Here is a 21,406-nt window from a genome sequence, read left to right as displayed (position 1 = left end):
CTTAGTCTACGATATGGTAGACTCAGGTTGAAGGTAGTGTTACAGAATGAGATAGATGTAAATTAAGTATATTTTCGGGGAAATGAAATAAAATAAAATAAAATGAAATAAAGTAAAATAAAATAAAATAAAATAAAATAAAATAAAAAAATAGTATCCTAAAATGAGTTTTTGCCAGGATCCGAACCTGGGCGTGTGTGACCATAGTCGAAGGTGTTGTCCACTGGGCTATCGAAAGCTTGAAGGACGACTTGACTATTTTCATAGTGATTCCCTCTATTGATAACGCTAGAATTGCTAGCTTGATTTATTGATCGCGTTCTTGAATATGTTTTTCTTTTTTTTGGATTTGTGGGTGTTCATACCATTTTCGAAATAGCAGGAATTTTCCAACATTTTTTTTGGAAAAATCCAGCCTACTAACGCTGGCTTTCCATTGCGTTTTCTTGCTATAAATAGGAGTTCTTTTGCCCAAATTCTCAGTTTATCTCGTCAATTGTTCAATTTGAAATCGGACAGCGCAGCGAACATTTAAATTTTTTGTATCCTGAACTAAAAATTTGTATTTTCATTTTGTAAGTATGAAAATAAAAGAATTGACTGTGCTTTGTTCTTTGGATTGAAAACTTGTATGTTATTAATTAGGACGAGATAAATTGGATTTGGACGAAATTTCTTCTATTTGTGGACATTCCTTGGTTTTTGGATTTTTCCCAGAGGATATTCGGTGGCATTTCTCCTGTATTTTGGCCTCCAATAGTCATTTCACCGGCCTGTGATTTGGGCCAGGACAAAATTATCCTGATTTTACCGGGTTTACCATTTTTCCATACCAGGAGCGCAGGAAAACCATAAGCTGTTTTATTTCGCTAAAAGGTAATATACATGTATTGGTTTCGTCCCATCCAAGCATCGATGCTTATTTTTGGAAACCTTGTTTGTGTTTTAGGCATCCTATTTTTTTTTGAATTTTCCTTGGGCATATCCGACTTGGAAGCACTCTGCATGGGTACGGGCAACCCTCAGCGAAAAACCCGCAACATTTTCCGAATTGACCCCTATATGATCTTTATTATTTTCTCCTGAGGATACCATAGATTTTTTGGCTGGTCCAGATCGAACCACGAATATTGTGGAGTGATTGTGTGAAAAGAAAAGTGTTCGCTACAGTTTTTATAGTTTTTGCTGTCCGGTTTAAAGTAAAACAAAGACATTAAATTTGAATTGAATCCGGAAAAGTTCTTAGTTTAAAAGTAGTTAATTTAATTTTTTTTAGTTAAAGAGTTGTAAATATGCAGATATCGTGTTTTTAAATCGTTTCGGTTTCGTATGTATGTGAGTGAAAATCGGTCGTAAATTAATTAGTTAAGATCAACCAAAACCCACAAAGACAATTAAATACAATTATATTTCAACATTTACGACACCAACAACACCAACAACACCAATATAATTAAAATTCAAAAATTTAGTGATTTACCGGATATCCCATGAAGGATCCTTCATCGTTGGAACCAATAAGTAGTAAGTCATTTATTTCCTTTTCCTATACATATTCCCGGCATTACCAACCATCAAAACACTGGTTTTAGTTTTGCAACAAAAATCATTATTTTGCAAAGTCACCAAGAAGGGGAATTTTCTCCTAATATTGATGTTTGGTGTGTAGGTGAATATCTTTTTACATGTAACCACGATCAAAAGTCACCCCAATGCTGACATAGTTAGTTTGCCAAAGAACAAAAAATCCGTTGATAGCCCAGTGAGAGCACTCACGACTTCCAACCAGAAGGTTGGGGGATCGAGCCCGCTTTCGGTCATTTTTTTTTTTTTTATTTTCAATTTCCTTGTTTTTAATTTCATTTTGGTTTTATTTTTTTTTATTATGTTGTTTTGTTAATTAATAAAATAAATACTTTTTTTTATTTATATAAAATCAAATATTATTTATTACGGACTTTTATGATGGTGTGGTGAATATATATTTTAGTGTAATTAAAAACAGTATTTGCCACTCATTATAATTGTGCATTTGGCCAACCACCCATAAGTCATTAGTTAGCCTAGTGGTAAGATTCGCGGCTTGCAATCGTGAGGTCGTAGGTTCGAGCCCGGTTTGGGTGATGTGGTTTTATTTCTTTTGTGCAAAGTAACGCATTTTTATCTTATTAGAAATTGTTTTATATGATTTTGAAAGTAAAAATAGCAGTGATTGATATAAAATCTCGATAACGGTGACAAAGTTTTGATTTTGATTATATGTAAAGTGTATCTTGTATTGTTGTTGTTGTATGGACGTATAAAGCCACACTATCGAATCCCGGCTCAGTTGAGTGAAAATTAATTTTCTTTAATTTTCGGTTTTTCTCGTTTTTTTATGATTCGACAATTTAAAATAACGCGTATCTTGGAAATTGAGATTCAATATCGTGATCCTAAGCCCTAGTGTGAGAGAGGGTTTTGCTATCGAATCCTATCGTGTTGAAAAAAAATAATTTTATATTTTGCTTAAACTTGATTTTTTCGTTTTTTTATTATTTTAAATTTCGGAAAACCTAAAAATTAGTAAAAGTAAAAGTTAAAAATTAATTTAAATCTGGTTTTGGTTTAATTTACTTTTTTTTCGTTATTAAAAATGATTTCGGTTTATCTTTGAATATTATTGGATTTTTCGCGGTACAAATATATTTAACCACTCATATACATATACATATACATATTTATATATACCATGATATCCGAACTGGATATATTCTTTTTCAGCTATTTTGTTTCTGTAATTACTCGTGAAATAACCGATCTCTGCATATCAATAGTGTATTTTTTTTTCCTTGCTTTGCATTTGCACTTTTTTGGGATAAAATAGAATATTAGGAATATAATGATTAGTGTTAAGGAAATTTTGTATTGGTATAATTCAGTATTTTTTTTTTTTACAAATTTCGTTTCGTATTAAATGCTTTTGGATTATTTCGAAATATTAATTGAATTCCTTTGCAAGTTGCCTTGATTTTAAGTTGAAATGTTTTCTATGAATTATTCGGTTGAATAAATAATTATGGAGCACTAAATATATATTTTTTTTGATTTCCTAACTGGGAGATGGGTTGAAGGTTGTTTGGGACCATGTATAAATTCATTGCATACGGCTCATGGTCAAGGTTGGGAGGGGTAATATCAGATGTCAACATCCACACATCTGCTTAGCATCGAGTTTTCTTAATTTTTTCCCGATTCTTTCTATCCTATCCATCTTATTTTATCGCACGCATATTTTAAGTAATAGTTATTCTGTGGTTTTTTTGGCACATACTGAACCTGGTAGTTAAGTTTGAACCCCACCGATAGCCGACGAGCAGAGGCCGGATACCAGATGCGTGCCACTACATATTGGTTCAGAGCAGACTTGCCACTATTAGGAATTCCTAGAACGTTGTATGCTACAGATAATTTATTATATATGGCGCCCAACAAGTGTGGCCAACACAGTTTTAAATTTTTTTAAATTATTTTTTTTCCATCTTTGAATAATTCAAAATATTTCGTGTGGCTTCACCTAGATTTTTTTTTCTCCTTTCATTCTATTTTTCTTTTTAACTATTTTTTTCACCATTTGTATAGATGTGATAGATTGTCGTAATTTTTGGCTTGTAACTTTTTAGACTTTGTGCTCAAACCGATCTATTATATCTTATACTCTATATTTTTGTGTTATAGATCTTTTCATTGACGAATTCTGGAATAGTTGTTATTGGATTTTATATGGCTAATGGCAAACCGTCTTCGTTTGTGATAACATTTATAGTACCCTCATCGTTTTTGGTTTTATGTTTTTTAAAAGAGCTAGTTTTCAGGATTTTTGTTATTGGATACATTAAGCTAGTAGCAAACCGTTTACGTAGTTTTAGGAAACATGATTCTCTTCTAATACTTTTCTAAGCAAGACAGGAAATTACTTAATTGGATTTATTTTTTTCAATTTAGTACCGTCTATGGCTTTTCTTTTAATTTTCTTCTATTTTTAAGGAATTTTCGATGCAAAATAATTCTCAACCCATCACCAGTGATGGATTTCAAATTTTATGATATTGTTCATTTTTTTCTGTCGAGTATCTACCGTATTTATTTCACCACTCACTGCTAATATTATTTATTATTATTAGGTGTTTATAAGAATTTTGTTGGGATTTTAATTTTTTTTTTTTTTTGGAATTTGAAATTTAGGTTATTTTGTAGTTATATTTTGTTCCGTATTTATTTTTTTTAAGGTTTTATTTTGTTTCTTTTGGGAATGTCGCAAGATACGGAAAATTTGTCATTGCCTACTGGATCTGAATGTCCACTTTGTAATCATTTGATTACTAGTCCACTTTATGGCATTGCTTCATCTTGTTCACATACTTTTCACAAGTCGTGTCTTGCTAAATATATTAAGAAAAATAAAAATTGCCCTTCCTGTGGTGTGATAATAACTGTAGCTAACCAACCTTCGCCTATGATGACTCGTCTTCAATCGCAGAGAGCTTTAGATTTCGATACCAGTCGTGTAGGTTTACAGGCTGCTGGCGAAACTTCACCGTCGTCACAAAATCAGGGTCAAGAGAGATCTGTTGTCCAGGAAACATTAGGCGTGGGGGACACTCAGTCTCCGGTGATGAATCGTACAGTTGATCAGGTAAATATTCGTAGCTTGATTACTGCTGCTGTAAATGCTCAACAGGAAGAGATGATGAACCGAATTACAGAACAATTAGCTAGAATGATTGATTCAAGCATTCAGTCCAGTTTAAGTCGATTTAATCAACCCCCTCACACAAATCAAATTTCGTCACCTGTTGCGTCGATTTCTCGGCCTGCTAATACTTCTCCTGCGGATCCTTTGTCAGTTCAAACTTTGGAACAATTGTTAGGAATACCGAATGATACGAACCGGTCGTCAAATTTGCCAGCTCGAAATCTGGCCGGCTCAAACGTTTCTAATACCCCGAGTTTAGCTTCGTCTATTCGGCCTGATAAAGTTGGTCACATTATTAGTAACTGGAAACTCAAGTTTTCTGGTGACCGAAATGGGATGTCTATTGAAAATTTTCTCTATAGAGTAGAGGCTTTGACTAGGGAAACCCTTGGAGGAAATTTCGAATTGCTTTGCCAACATATTTCTACATTATTTGAGGCAAAGGCTAGCGAGTGGTACTGGAGATACCATAAATCTGTTTCAACTATTCGTTGGTCTAGTTTATGTTCGGCTTTGAAAACCCAATATAAAGACTCTCGTACTGATGTTGATTGGAGAGAACTGATTCGTGATCGAAAGCAAATGTCGAATGAGAGTTTTGATTCGTTCTACGAGGCCATTGTCAATATTAGTGACAGGTTGTCTCAGCCTTTAGACGAGAAGGTTCTTGTCGAAATTCTTAGGCGAAATCTTTTACCGGAAATTCAGCATGAGATACTCAATGTTCGGATTGATTCCATAGCGCATTTGAGGGATATATGTCGTCGTAGAGAATTTTTTTTGCAGGATATTAGTAAGCGACATTTTCCGTCAAAACCGACAAATTTTCGTAAGAACGTTCATGAATTATTGGCAGATTCAGATGATCTTTTAGGGGATTTTGATGAAATATCCGCTCTTTCATTAGTTTGTTGGAATTGCCGTAAAAGTGGCCACCGTTACCAGGATTGTTTGGAAGATCGTTCCATATTTTGCTTTGGTTGTGGTGCTCCAAATATTTATAAGCCCAATTGTTCTACCTGTAATCCAAAAAACGGCCAGCCCAGTGCGCTGAAAAGTGCACGCAAACTGACGAAATCATCGAGCACGAACACCGATTAAAATCTTTTTATGTTGAAGATCCAATTATACGACCGAATACTGGAACTGATTTTCCGATTTCTATTTCCCCAGTAAAAATTTTAAAACCAATTATATCGACAAATTCTATTTTAACGGATGCTAATAATCAAGTTAATAGCGATTATGTTTCTTCTGATTTGACCAATTTTAATCGATTTTCACCTAAAAGGGGTGAAGTTGGGAAACATCCACCGACTTACTTTAAGCCTTTCCATGTACGATTAGCTGAGTATGAGGCTAAACGGGCTGAGATTTTTAACAGTTCACCACTCACTAAAAAGCAATCTCGTTCTACGGAGCGTATGCGTGATTTCTGGAATGTTATTAAACATACGCGTAGGGAACTGCTGTCTGTTCGTTCTGATAAACACGATGATGTTAGGCCATATGCTCCTGTTGTACTTTTTGGTAGGACTATTAGTGGTTTATTGGACACGGGTGCAACTGTAAGCTGTTTGGGATCTGATGCTGCTAAAGAATTTTTGGATTCTAAACGGGTTTTTAGGAGATTTAGGACGTTTGTTCATACCGCAGATGGTAAGGGTATTACTGTTCTGGGCAAAGTGGATACTGATATTGAATTTAAAGGGGTTTCGAAAGCTATTTCCCTTTATATTGTACCGGATTTGTCTCAAAATCTATATTTAGGTATGGATTTCTGGAAAATGTTTAATTTATTGCCGCCCGATTTACTATCTTCTTTAGTTTTGCAACCTAGTCCAAATCAGGTTTCTGAGATTTCTATTCAACAGCCATTGTCAGATTTAGATACACGTCGTTTACAGGCTGTGGTTGATATGATACCATCGTTTGCGAGGCAAGGACTTGGTCGTACCTCTGTTATTTCTCACACGATTGATGTAGGTAATGCTACGCCGATCAAGCAACGCCATTTTCCCGTTTCGCCTGCTATGGAGAAACTAATTTATGACGAGATTGATCGGATGCTAGCAATGGACATCATAGAGGAGTCAGATAGCGCGTGGTCTTCTCCCATGGTTCTAGTACGCAAGCCGGGGAAAGTTCGACTCTGTTTGGACAGCCGGAAAGTAAATTCAGTTACCGTCAAGGATGCTTATCCTCTGCCCAATATTGACGGCATTTTGAGTCGACTTCCTCGTGCTGAGTACATAACGAGCTTGGACCTTAAGGACGCCTTCTGGCAAATTCCTCTTAACAAATCGTCGAAAGATAAGACAGCATTTACCGTTCCTGGCCGCCCCTTGTATCAATTTAAAGTTATGCCTTTTGGCTTATGCAATGCTCCTCAGACCATGTCACGGCTGATGGACAAGGTGGTACCGGCGAATTTGCGAACGGAGGTGTTTGTCTATCTGGACGATTTGTTAATAGTATCCGATTCTTTCGATCGTCATTTAGAGGTTTTGCTAATTATCTCGCAACAGATCAAAAGTGCAGGGTTGACAATTAATATTGAAAAGTCGAAATTTTGTGTTCCTGAAGTTCGTTATCTTGGTCACCTTATTGGACATGGGGTTATTCAGACAGATCCAGAGAAAGTTTCAGCGATTGTTGATTTCCCGACACCTCGGTCTGTTAAGCAACTTAGACGATTTTTGGGTATGTCTGGTTGGTACCGAAAGTTTATCAGGAATTACGCGTCGGTTACTAGTCCTTTAACGGATTTACAAAAGGCTAACAGGAAATTTGTATGGAATGAAGAAGCTCAAAAAGCTTTTGAAGAATTAAAATCCGTAATGTCAACCGCCCCAGTGCTGCATAGTCCAGATTTTTCGCAACCATTTTATATTCATTGCGATGCTAGCAGTACTGGTATAGGAGGCGTTTTGGTGCAAAAATCAGCGGAGGGTGATGAAGTTCCTATTGCCTTTATGTCAAAGAAACTGAACCAAGCCCAACGCAAATATACAGTCACCGAACAGGAATGTTTAGCTGCTGTGCTAAGCATAAAAAAATTTAGAGCTTATGTGGAAGGACATGAGTTTACTATAGTGACCGATCACGCTTCACTGAAGTGGCTCATGTCCCAAACAGATCTCAATTCAAGGTTGGCACGATGGGCATTAAAGCTTCAAGGGTTTAAGTTTAAAATAGAGCACCGTAAAGGTTCGAGAAATATAGTTCCTGATGCACTTTCGCGTACTAACTGTGAGGATTTGTCCGAACTCGAGATATTCGAATTGTCCGATGTAGACAGGACTGGAGTTTTCGTGGATTTGAATTCCGAACATTTCAAGAGCCAACAATATTTGGATTTACTAGATAGAGTTGGTAAGACAATTGACAAGACGCCAGATTTAAAGATAGTCGATGGCTTTCTTTACAGACGGACAGAACACTGCACCGGAGATCAATTGCGAGATTATTTCGCTTGGAAACTATGGGTGCCCAAAGAATTAGTTTTGGAGCTTCTTAGGAAGGCACATGATAGTCCACTTTCGTCCCACTGCGGTATAAACAAGACCTTGGAGAGGATTCGTCGTTTTTATTTTTGGCCTAATCTGGTGAACGATGTTCGCGAGTACATTAACTCGTGTGAGATTTGCAAGAGTACGAAACATCCCAATTTTACTATGCGACCACCAATGGGGAAGACTAGCGAGACATTCAGATTTTTCCAAAAATTATACGTTGATTTCCTCGGTCCTTACCCACGTTCCAAGGCAGGGAATATTGGAATTTTTATTGTTGTCGATCATTTCAGTAAATTTTGTTTTCTGAAGCCTGTGAAGAAGTTCACTGCGGATGTTGTCGTTAAATATATGGAGCAAGAACTGTTTCACACTTTTGGTACCCCCGAAACTGTTGTATCCGACAACGGGTCACAATTTAAATCTTCTCAGTTTGCGAAGTTAATGGGAACGTATGGTGTCAATCATGTTTGTACTGCGGTACATTCGCCCCAAGCTAATGCTTCGGAGCGAGTGAATCGTTCAGTACTAGCTGCGATTAGATCCTACCTTAAGCACGACCATAGCTCTTGGGATGAATACCTTAGCAGCATCAGTTGTTCTCTGCGATCTTCGTTTCACACATCCATTGGTAGCTCACCATATTATATGGCTTTTGGTCAGAATATGATCACAAATGGTAAGACATACTCCCTTTTGCGAAGGCTTGAAATGCTGGAAGATCGGGGTGTTCGTTATGATAGGGATGATACTTTGGATGTTGTTCGGGAAAATGCGTCTAGGAATATGGCGAAAAGGCAGGAGCAAAACGAGAGGCAGTATAACTTGCGTTCCAGAGTGGTGAATTACGTAGAAGGTCAGGAGGTATATAGGAGGAATTTCAAACAAAGCAACTTTGAAAAGGGTTATAATGCAAAATTGGCTCCACCTTTCCTGAAGGCCAGAATAAGGAAGAAAATTGGCAACGTTTACTATGAGTTAGAAGACTTGAACGGTCGTGCAATTGGTATTTATCATGCAAAAGATATAAGGCAATAGTTTTAATTTTGGATTCATTTGATCCCTCTTGCTACAAGCGGGATCAGCTTTGTGTCTCCTCCGGATCCCCAAACCTGATTTTAGCGGGGGGGAATTGTAGGGTCGCTTGTAGCACTTGGATTCATTTTGTTACACTTTCATGTAATTCGAATAATTTGGTTATAATATTGGTTTTATGATTTCATAAATAAAGCTTGGATTTGAATAGTACTTAAAACTTAGTCTACGATATGGTAGACTCAGGTTGAAGGTAGTGTTACAGAATGAGATAGATGTAAATTAAGTATATTTTCGGGGAAATGAAATAAAATAAAATAAAATGAAATAAAGTAAAATAAAATAAAATAAAATAAAATAAAATAAAAAAATAGTATCCTAAAATGAGTTTTTGCCAGGATCCGAACCTGGGCGTGTGTGACCATAGTCGAAGGTGTTGTCCACTGGGCTATCGAAAGCTTGAAGGACGACTTGACTATTTTCATAGTGATTCCCTCTATTGATAACGCTAGAATTGCTAGCTTGATTTATTGATCGCGTTCTTGAATATGTTTTTCTTTTTTTTGGATTTGTGGGTGTTCATACCATTTTCGAAATAGCAGGAATTTTCCAACATTTTTTTTGGAAAAATCCAGCCTACTAACGCTGGCTTTCCATTGCGTTTTCTTGCTATAAATAGGAGTTCTTTTGCCCAAATTCTCAGTTTATCTCGTCAATTGTTCAATTTGAAATCGGACAGCGCAGCGAACATTTAAATTTTTTGTATCCTGAACTAAAAATTTGTATTTTCATTTTGTAAGTATGAAAATAAAAGAATTGACTGTGCTTTGTTCTTTGGATTGAAAACTTGTATGTTATTAATTAGGACGAGATAAATTGGATTTGGACGAAATTTCTTCTATTTGTGGACATTCCTTGGTTTTTGGATTTTTCCCAGAGGATATTCGGTGGCATTTCTCCTGTATTTTGGCCTCCAATAGTCATTTCACCGGCCTGTGATTTGGGCCAGGACAAAATTATCCTGATTTTACCGGGTTTACCATTTTTCCATACCAGGAGCGCAGGAAAACCATAAGCTGTTTTATTTCGCTAAAAGGTAATATACATGTATTGGTTTCGTCCCATCCAAGCATCGATGCTTATTTTTGGAAACCTTGTTTGTGTTTTAGGCATCCTATTTTTTTTTGAATTTTCCTTGGGCATATCCGACTTGGAAGCACTCTGCATGGGTACGGGCAACCCTCAGCGAAAAACCCGCAACATTTTCCGAATTGACCCCTATATGATCTTTATTATTTTCTCCTGAGGATACCATAGATTTTTTGGCTGGTCCAGATCGAACCACGAATATTGTGGAGTGATTGTGTGAAAAGAAAAGTGTTCGCTACAGTTTTTATAGTTTTTGCTGTCCGGTTTAAAGTAAAACAAAGACATTAAATTTGAATTGAATCCGGAAAAGTTCTTAGTTTAAAAGTAGTTAATTTAATTTTTTTTAGTTAAAGAGTTGTAAATATGCAGATATCGTGTTTTTAAATCGTTTCGGTTTCGTATGTATGTGAGTGAAAATCGGTCGTAAATTAATTAGTTAAGATCAACCAAAACCCACAAAGACAATTAAATACAATTATATTTCAACATTTACGACACCAACAACACCAACAACACCAATATAATTAAAATTCAAAAATTTAGTGATTTACCGGATATCCCATGAAGGATCCTTCATCGTTGGAACCAATAAGTAGTAAGTCATTTATTTCCTTTTCCTATACATATTCCCGGCATTACCAACCATCAAAACACTGGTTTTAGTTTTGCAACAAAAATCATTATTTTGCAAAGTCACCAAGAAGGGGAATTTTCTCCTAATATTGATGTTTGGTGTGTAGGTGAATATCTTTTTACATGTAACCACGATCAAAAGTCACCCCAATGCTGACATAGTTAGTTTGCCAAAGAACAAAAAATCCGTTGATAGCCCAGTGAGAGCACTCACGACTTCCAACCAGAAGGTTGGGGGATCGAGCCCGCTTTCGGTCATTTTTTTTTTTTTTATTTTCAATTTCCTTGTTTTTAATTTCATTTTGGTTTTATTTTTTTTTATTATGTTGTTTTGTTAATTAATAAAATAAATACTTTTTTTTATTTATATAAAATCAAATATTATTTATTACGGACTTTTATGATGGTGTGGTGAATATATATTTTAGTGTAATTAAAAACAGTATTTGCCACTCATTATAATTGTGCATTTGGCCAACCACCCATAAGTCATTAGTTAGCCTAGTGGTAAGATTCGCGGCTTGCAATCGTGAGGTCGTAGGTTCGAGCCCGGTTTGGGTGATGTGGTTTTATTTCTTTTGTGCAAAGTAACGCATTTTTATCTTATTAGAAATTGTTTTATATGATTTTGAAAGTAAAAATAGCAGTGATTGATATAAAATCTCGATAACGGTGACAAAGTTTTGATTTTGATTATATGTAAAGTGTATCTTGTATTGTTGTTGTTGTATGGACGTATAAAGCCACACTATCGAATCCCGGCTCAGTTGAGTGAAAATTAATTTTCTTTAATTTTCGGTTTTTCTCGTTTTTTTATGATTCGACAATTTAAAATAACGCGTATCTTGGAAATTGAGATTCAATATCGTGATCCTAAGCCCTAGTGTGAGAGAGGGTTTTGCTATCGAATCCTATCGTGTTGAAAAAAAATAATTTTATATTTTGCTTAAACTTGATTTTTTCGTTTTTTTATTATTTTAAATTTCGGAAAACCTAAAAATTAGTAAAAGTAAAAGTTAAAAATTAATTTAAATCTGGTTTTGGTTTAATTTACTTTTTTTTCGTTATTAAAAATGATTTCGGTTTATCTTTGAATATTATTGGATTTTTCGCGGTACAAATATATTTAACCACTCATATACATATACATATACATATTTATATATACCATGATATCCGAACTGGATATATTCTTTTTCAGCTATTTTGTTTCTGTAATTACTCGTGAAATAACCGATCTCTGCATATCAATAGTGTATTTTTTTTTTCCTTGCTTTGCATTTGCACTTTTTTGGGATAAAATAGAATATTAGGAATATAATGATTAGTGTTAAGGAAATTTTGTATTGGTATAATTCAGTATTTTTTTTTTTTTACAAATTTCGTTTCGTATTAAATGCTTTTGGATTATTTCGAAATATTAATTGAATTCCTTTGCAAGTTGCCTTGATTTTAAGTTGAAATGTTTTCTATGAATTATTCGGTTGAATAAATAATTATGGAGCACTAAATATATATTTTTTTTGATTTCCTAACTGGGAGATGGGTTGAAGGTTGTTTGGGACCATGTATAAATTCATTGCATACGGCTCATGGTCAAGGTTGGGAGGGGTAATATCAGATGTCAACATCCACACATCTGCTTAGCATCGAGTTTTCTTAATTTTTTCCCGATTCTTTCTATCCTATCCATCTTATTTTATCGCACGCATATTTTAAGTAATAGTTATTCTGTGGTTTTTTTGGCACATACTGAACCTGGTAGTTAAGTTTGAACCCCACCGATAGCCGACGAGCAGAGGCCGGATACCAGATGCGTGCCACTACATATTGGTTCAGAGCAGACTTGCCACTATTAGGAATTCCTAGAACGTTGTATGCTACAAAATCGGGAGAGTTATTAAACTCCTAACATTATAGGTGTCACTAAAATTACAAGCGAATTCAACTAGCAAATGTTATTATGTTCGTGAGCGGGATTATTTTCGTGAGCCTACACTGAAAAAAATATTGTAGTGAGGCCAAAGATGTCTTATCCTTTAAATACGAATGCGAACACAATTTCGTGTCACGTTCATACCTATAGCTACAAGGACAAAGACACATCACGTGATGCTCCGGAAACTGTGAATATCTGGTAATTATTCCCATGAGCCTTCCAACTGTCGTCTTACCCTCTTTTAGTATTTTTCCATTGTTTATTGGTCTGGGCGATACATTTTTCTCAGCCTTCCCACCGTTCACAGAAAAAAATTTCACGAACATTTTTCCAATTAAATTGAAATCTTAATTGAGTTTTAAAAAATATTCAATTAAAAATTTAATTGATTCAACAAATTTTTTAATTGAATCAAAAATCAATCACACAAATTAATATTATCAATTAATTTTTTAATTGGATCAATTAACTTTTTAATTGGCTGTCAATTAATTTTTTTAATTAATACTATAATTTCTGTGATTGAAGACATTTCAATAAAAAATTAACTGGATCAATCAAGTTCATGATTAAATCAGAAAAAATGTTTTTGGTGTGTTCCGATCAACATGGTTCATGATCTCATTGTTTTGTCTTCTACTGCTTTCATTCTCTCAAGTTAACATTTACACACGATAACTCTGACTGTACTTAATTCTAAACACAGTAACTTATCTTAGTATTTAAGTTTAGTGATTTAATTAAATATTTTGGGTTTTCAAACACTATGCTCCATTGGAGCTGTTGCAAAAAGTTCATTCTAGTCATGTTTCTTGTTCACAAAAGACTTCCACCGTTTGAGCGCACACATCCATTGGATGTTGATGTTGATATGGCTGTCGCTGATACTGTCACTTTAGTTGAAAAGATTGTCACTCACATGTTTGCCTGATTTACTGTCTGTCCATGTGTGTGTTTGTTGAAATCTTTTATATAACTCATACAGCTGTAACGCATATGCCATAAAAATTAACTTTCATAAATGAATCTCATGCAACAATACGATGATGATGAGTCTAAGTGAAAAGAAAAATGTGCACCATGTAGCTATATTGAGAATTTCTACTTTAAATGAGCTGAAAAACGGACCAATGTCAACAATCTAAAGAACATCCACCTAGAAATACAACTAAGGGATGTCTAATGTCGAGTGGCAACGACAACACGCAGAGAACGAGTATGATCACCTCCTAGAGCAAAAAATTATATTTGGATGGAGAACATGGAACAGTTTTGCCCAATTTGTTCTCTTGCCAAACATAAAATGGTTTTCGAAATCAGAAACATAATTTCCGAGAAAAATTTCACAGTCCAAAAATAACACTTTGCTCTAGGAGCTGATCATATTCCTTCTCTGGGTGTATATTATAAACTTCACCATACTGAAGTCCAAAATATATGATACTATCCGATGTCCTTCCAATTTTTTTTGGAGCCATATATAAACAGAGTCTAAAGTCAATTTTCTAGACTAGAATTTTTTATATCATAAAGGCTTATATTCCTTTATAAACTCATAAAAAATGTTACTTCGTTCCAAAGATTAAAGGAAAATTTGCCTTCGTTCAGAGATATACGACTTTACCGGAAGGACGCAAATTTCCAAAACTTTTATCTTAAATTTAATAAAAACAAGTATATTCCCTTTGGTGAGTGTGCAAAATACCTTGGCGTTATTTTGGACAGCAAGCTGAATTTTAGGCTTAATATTGAAGAGAGGGCGAGAAAAGCCACGGTAGCTTTGTACTCGTGCAAAAAGGCAATAGGAAAAAAGTGGGGACTAAAACCAAAAATTGTGCATTGGCAGTGGTTAGAGCTATAATGCTATATGGTGTTGTAGTCTGGTGGCCGGCACTTCAGAAACCGACTTGTTTAGATAAAGTTCAGCGTATGGCGAGCTTATGTATTTCAGGCGCATTTAGTAAGACAGGAACAGACTCCCTTAATGTCATGCTACATCTACTGCCTTTAGACATTTTGGCCAAACAGCCAGCTGCAACAACGGCTGTGCGGTTGCGCGAGCTATGGCTGTGGTCGGAAAAAATTTACGGTCATAGTTCGGTCCTCAAAGTAATGCCAGATGAGCCTAACGTAGTGGATTACACCCTGGCAAAACCACCTTTCGACAAAAAGTTTGAAACTCTAATTCCCAACAGTGAGGCGTGGTGTACACAGACCCCGGGGAATAAAAGATATATAGATTTCTATACTGATGGCTCCAAATTGAATGGACAAGTGGGGTTCGGAGTATATTCTAAAGATCTGGAAATTCGAATAGCGAAAAGATTACCTAATCACTGAAGTGTTTTTCAGGTTGAAATATTGGCAATAAGAGAGGTGGTGAATTGGCTGAGAAGTAATGTTCCAACAAATATTGGCATTAATATATACTCAGACAGTCAACCTGCAATAAAATCCTTGGACTCTGTGTTCCTTAACTCGAAAACGGCCATAGACTGCCGCAAATCTATCAACGAGATGGCTGAGCAGTACAATAAAGGGTGATACGGTCAAAATTTGGTCAATATAAACTTGACGTATTTCTTTCAATTTTGCATTTAAAAAACCTGAACCTCATTTTGAAGATGTGTGTGTAGAATGTTGCTCCTGTTTTGATATTGGAATTTACTCTTCAGTTGTAAAAATGCCGTCCAAGCAAGAAGAGCAGCGTATCAAAATTTTGCTCTCGCATCGCGAAAATCCGAGCTACTCGCACGCAAAGCTGGCAAAATCGCTAAAAGTTGCCAAATCAACCGTTACAAATGTAATTAAAGTGTTTGGGGAACGTTTGTCGACAGCCAGGAAGTCTGGATCGGGGGGAAATCGAAAACCGGAAGCCGCTGAGACGACATAAAGAGTTGCCGGTAGTTTCAAGCGAAACCCTAACCTCTCTCTCCGAGATGCCGCAAATAAGCTGGGTGTATCGTCTACAACCCTGCATCGAGCCAAAAAACGAGCCGGACTATCGACTGACAAGAAGGTAGTGACTCCAAATCGCGATGATAAACAAAATACGACGGCCAAAGCGCGATCCCGGTGGCTGTACACGACGATGCTGACGAAGTTTGACTGCGTGGTAATGGACGACGAAACCTACGTCAAAGCCGACTACAAGTAGCTTTCGGGACAGGAGTTTTATACGGCAAAAGGAAGGGGAAAGGTAGCAGATATTTTCAAGCACATAAAACTGTCAAAGTTCGCAAAGAAATATCTGGTTTGGCAAGTCATCTGTACCTGTGGCTTGAAAAGCAGCATTTTCATAGCTTCCGGGACTGTCAACCAAGAAATTTACGTGAAAGATTGTTTGAATAAACGTCTGCTGCCTTTCCTGAAGAAACACGGTTGTTCCGTACTGTTTTGGCCAGATTTGGCATCTTGCCATTACGGTAAAAAGGCCATGGAGTGGTACGCCGCCAACAACGTGCAGGTGCTTCCCAAGGACAAGAACCCTCCCAAAACTCCAGAGCTCCGCCCAATTGAGAAATACTGGGCTATTGTCAAGCGGAAACTAAAGAAGACCAAAAAAACTGCTAAGGACTAGCAGCAGTTCAAGGCAAACTGGCTTTCTGCGGCGAAGAAGGTGGACAAGGTGGCTGTACAAAATCTGATGGCAGGTGTCAAGCGTGAGGCCCGGCAATTCGGATTTGGAAAAGCGAAAGCCTAACTGAATATTTTTCCTGAATTTTATACTAATTGAACTTGAAAAAGAAATTTAATTTGATTTTTTAAATAAACGATTTCACCGATTTACACGCGTTTTCTCTTGACCAAATTTTGACCATATCACACTTTATATATAATTATGGACCGATGCATACCAATTTTTTCATGGTTGTTAGAGACCATATACTAACACCATGTACCGGATCGGGTGAAATTTGCTTCTCTTAGGTAAAAGTGGACCGATATGGCCCATTTGCAATACCATCCGACCTAAATCAATAACAACTAATTGTGCCAAGTTTCAAGTCGATAGCTTGTTTCGTTCGGAAGTTAGCGTGATTTCAACAGACGGACGGAGGGACATGCGCAGATCGACTCAGAATTTCACCAAGACCTAGAATATTAGAGCAATATTTCGATGTGTTACAAACGGAATGACAAAGTTAATATACCCCCATCCTATGGTGGAGGGTATAAAAATCGGTGTACATTTTAATATGCTCAACTTGGTGAGGTAGATCTTGCGAATATATTAAGTGTAGAAGGGGTCCAAAGATTGGCCTATGAGATAACACTCTTGCCTGTGGAAGAAGTGGAGAGTTGAAAGTTCTGCTATTAATTTTTCCCTTCCTTGTTGACCTTTATGTGTAGGAGGAGTATTCGCAAAAGAAAAATCAATAGACACATAAGCAGTGCTTGTTACACTTTCATTTTAATGTTCGCAAAATTTTTTTACTGATCCCTTCATTCTTTGTTTGTTTGGATGTTTGAATTTCCCCTTTCCCAGCCGACTTATTGTTTTCTGGTTTTCTGTTGATAAATTATTGTTGTAACCAGACATCCGTTCCACCTACCATTTGTTTTTTTTTTTTGCCATTTTGCTATTTTGCTTTTTTTTTGCTTTCATAGCCGTTCTTTTTGTCTACAAATAAATAAAAAAAGAGACATTGTTTGAGTCTACATTTTCGAGTTCTCTTGCCAATAGAAAATTGAAATAGACAACCAAACGGCCATAATAGTCAGTCAGTCAGGCAGGCACGCAGACATATTTGTGGTTTGTGGAGGGAGGTCCTTGTTTTTTGCACTTTTGTGTTTTACTCATTAGACGTGGGGATTGCATAAAAACGTTTGACGCACATCGTCGCAACAAACTGACAATACGTGCGAACTGTTCTTCTCTAAACGAAAAACCGAAAGTCATAAAACATAATCCTACGTACTCGTGTGTGTGTGTGTGTGTGACTACTTGCATGTGTTTGTTTCAAAATCCCTTAACGGAATATTTGTTAGTGAAAGTTGAAATCACATATGTATGTATGTTCGCACAGTGGAGCAGTTTTTTTTTTGTGATATGGTTCAGCGCAAAATTTTTTATGTTTGGGACAAAAATTATTGAGAACATTATATATGGGAAATGTATTTTTATACCCACCACCATAGAATGGTGATGTTGGTATAATAAGTATATCATTCCGTTTGTAACACATCGAAATTTCGATTTCCCGCTAAACAAAGTATATATATTCTTGATCTGGGAGAAATTCTAAGACGATATAACCATGTCCGTCTATCTGGTTGTCTGTCTTAATCACGCTAGAGTCTTCAATAATGAAGCAATCGCGCTGAAACAAACTCATATTTTGTCTGCAGGCAAGTTAAGTTCGCAAATGGGCTATATCGGTCCATGTTTTGATATAGTCCCCATATAAACTGACCTCCCGATTTGGGGTCTTGGGCTTCTATAAACCGTAGCTTTTATCCAATTTGCCTGTAATTGGAAATCTAGAGGTATTTTTGGACCCTGAAGAGGTGTGCCGAAAATATAGCTCCCATATAGGCCGATTTTAAACCGTAGTTGTTTTCCAATTTGCCTGAAAATGGTGAATATCGGCCCATATTTTGGCATAGCCCCCATATGGACCGATCTCCCGATTTTACTTCTTTGGCTCCTAGAACCCGTAGTTTTTATCCAATTTGCCTGAAAATTTAAATCTAGAAGTATTTTAGGACCATAGCCCGATCTCCCGATTTTAATTCTTAGGCTTGTAGAAACCGGGGTTCTTCTCCAATTTTCCTGAAATGAGAAAACTAGAAGTATTTTAGGACCATAAAGAGATGCGCCGAAAATGATGAGTGTCGGTCCATGGTCTAGTATAACGCCCATATATACCAATCCCCCAATTGGACTTTTTGAACTTCTAGAAACCGTAGTCTTTGTCCAATTTTCTGAAATTGAAAATCTGGAGTTTTTTGGGAAATTTTAAATATAACAGGTTGGCTGATAAGTCCCCGGTCTGCCACATAGATGGCGTCGCTAGTATTAAATGCATATTATTTTTATATAGTACCAACCTTCAAATGATTCGTATCAAAATTTTACGTCTGTAAGTGAATTAGTTTGTGAGATAGAGCGTCTTTTGTTATTGTGAAAAAATGGGAAAAAAGGAATTTCGTGTTTTGATAAAATACTGTTTTCTGAAGGGAAAAAATACGGTGGAAGCAAAAACTTGGTTTGATAATGAGTTTCCGGACTCTGCCCCAGGGAAATCAATAATAATTGATTGGTATGCAAAATTCAAGCGTGGTTAAATGAGCACGGAGGTCGGTGAACGCAGTGGACGCCCGAAAGAGGTGGTTACCGACGAAAACATCAAAAAACTCCACAAAATTATTTTGAATGACCGTAAAATGAAGTTGATCGAGATAGCAGAGGCCTTAAAGATATCAAAGGAACGTGTTGGTCATATCATTCATCAATATTTGGATATGCGGAAGCTCTGTGCAAAATGAGTGCCGCGCGAGCTCACATTTGACCAAAAACAACAACGTGTTGATGATTCTGAGCGGTGTTTGCAGCTGTTAACTAGTAATACACCCGAGTTTTTCCGTCGGTGTGCGACAATGGATGAAACACAGTTCCATCACTACACTCCTGAGTCCAATCGACAGTCGGCTGAGTGGACAGCGACCGGTGAACCGTCTCCGAAGCGTGGAAAGACTCAAAAGTTCGCTGGCAAAGTAATGGCCTCTGTTTTTTGGGATGCGCATGGAATAATTTTTATCGATTATCTTGAGAAGGGAAAAACCATCAACAGTGACTATTATATGGCGTTATTGGAGCGTTTGAAGTTCAAAATCGCGGAAAAACGGCCCCATATGAAGAAGAAAAAAGTGTTGTTCCACCAAGACAACGCACCGTGCCACAAGTCATTGAGAACGATGGAAAAAATTCATGAATTGGGATTCGAATTGCTTCCCCACCAGATCTGGCCCCAGCGACTTTTTCTTGTTCTCAGAGCTCAAAAGGATGCTCGCAGGGAAAAAATTTGGCTGCAATGAAGAGGTGATCGCCGAAACGGAGGCCTATTTTGAGGCAAAACCGAAGGAGTACTACCAAAATGGTATCAAAAAATTGGAAGGTCGTTATAGTCGTTGTATCGCTCTTGAAGGGAACTATGTTGAATAATAAAAACGAATTTTGACAAAAAAATGTGTTTTTCTATGTTAGACCGGGGACTTATCAGCCAACCGTTATGTTATTCTTGTTATTTAACAAAGACTCCATACGTTACCAAAACCCAAGTATTTCGATTGTGGTTGCCAGTTTTTAGACGAACTTTCTTCGCAAACCATGACTGAGGGGACATTGGATTCGGCCTGGCCAAACTTTTCGCCGTATTTACTTGTTATATTTATTTCAAAGATTCAATATCTCAATATAAATGAATAAATAAAACAAAGCTTATTGGCTAAGATTTAGTTTTATAATGATTTCTTCTTACCTCTAATTTGCCTTGAAATAGGTTTGTTTTGCGGACCTCAAAAACAATGTTCCAAAAAATGATTGTATTGTTATACCCTCCACCATAGGATGGGGGTATATTAACTTTGTCATTCCGTTTGTAACACATCGAAATATTGCTCTAAGAACCCAGAAAGTATATATTCTGGGTCGTGGTGAAATTCTGAGTCGATCTGAGCATGTCCGTCCGAAACAAGCTATCGACCTGAAACAAGTAATTGTTATTGATGTAGGTCAGATGGTATTGCAAATGTATAGCCCCCATATAAACGGGCCCCCAAATTTGGCTTGCCGATCCTCTAAGAGAAGCAAATTTCATCCGATCCGGTTGAAATTCTGTATATGGTGTTTGTTTATGGTCTCTAACAACTATGCAAAAATTGGTCCACATCGGTCAATAATTATATATAGCCCTCATATAAACCGATCGCCCGATTTGGCTTGCGGAGCCTCTAAGAGAAGAAAATTTAATCCGATCCGGCTGAAATTCTGTACATGGTGTTAGTATAAGGTCTCTAATGACCGTGCAAAAATTGGTTCACATCGGTCCATAATTATATATAGCCCCCATATAAACCGATCACCAGATTTGACCCCATATAAACCGATCCCCAGATTTGACATCCGGAGCCCCTTGGAAGACCAAAATTCATCCGATTCGGTTGAAATTTGGTACGTGATGTTAGTATATGGTATCCAACAACCATGCAGGAATTCGTTCATATCATTCCATAATTATATTTATATAGTCCCATATAAACAGATCCTCAGATTTGACCTCCAGTGCCTTTTGGAAAAGCAAATTTCATCCGATCTGGTTGAAATTTGGTACGTGGTGGTAGTATATGATATTTAACAACTATGCCAGTGGTCCATATCAGTCCATAGTCATATAT

At 36.6% G+C, this 21,406-nt stretch overlaps 2 long non-coding RNA genes and 1 pseudogene across 2 annotated transcripts; all 3 read left to right on the top strand.

Moving 5' to 3' along the window:
* Window positions 1–499: 499 nt before the first annotated feature.
* LOC142240502 (uncharacterized) lies at window positions 500–1,773 on the top strand. The gene is made up of 3 exons (XR_012723296.1): window positions 500–575; window positions 646–876; window positions 950–1,773. It is a non-coding gene; the product is annotated as an uncharacterized LOC142240502 (long non-coding RNA).
* Window positions 1,774–10,004: 8,231 nt separating this feature from the next.
* LOC142240500 (uncharacterized) lies at window positions 10,005–11,278 on the top strand. Its single transcript, XR_012723295.1, has 3 exons — window positions 10,005–10,080; window positions 10,151–10,381; window positions 10,455–11,278. It is a non-coding gene; the product is annotated as an uncharacterized LOC142240500 (long non-coding RNA).
* A 2,533-nt stretch (window positions 11,279–13,811) lies between these two features.
* LOC142239964 (uncharacterized) overlaps window positions 13,812–21,406 on the top strand; it is a 56,696-nt pseudogene continuing 49,101 nt past the window's right edge.

This window comes from Haematobia irritans, chromosome 5, assembly GCF_050003625.1.
Source record: "Haematobia irritans isolate KBUSLIRL chromosome 5, ASM5000362v1, whole genome shotgun sequence".
In the NCBI taxonomy this organism is placed as follows: domain Eukaryota; kingdom Metazoa; phylum Arthropoda; class Insecta; order Diptera; family Muscidae; genus Haematobia; species Haematobia irritans.
The sequence above is the reverse complement of the archived record's forward strand: the minus strand, read 5'-3'. Positions and strand labels throughout refer to the sequence as shown.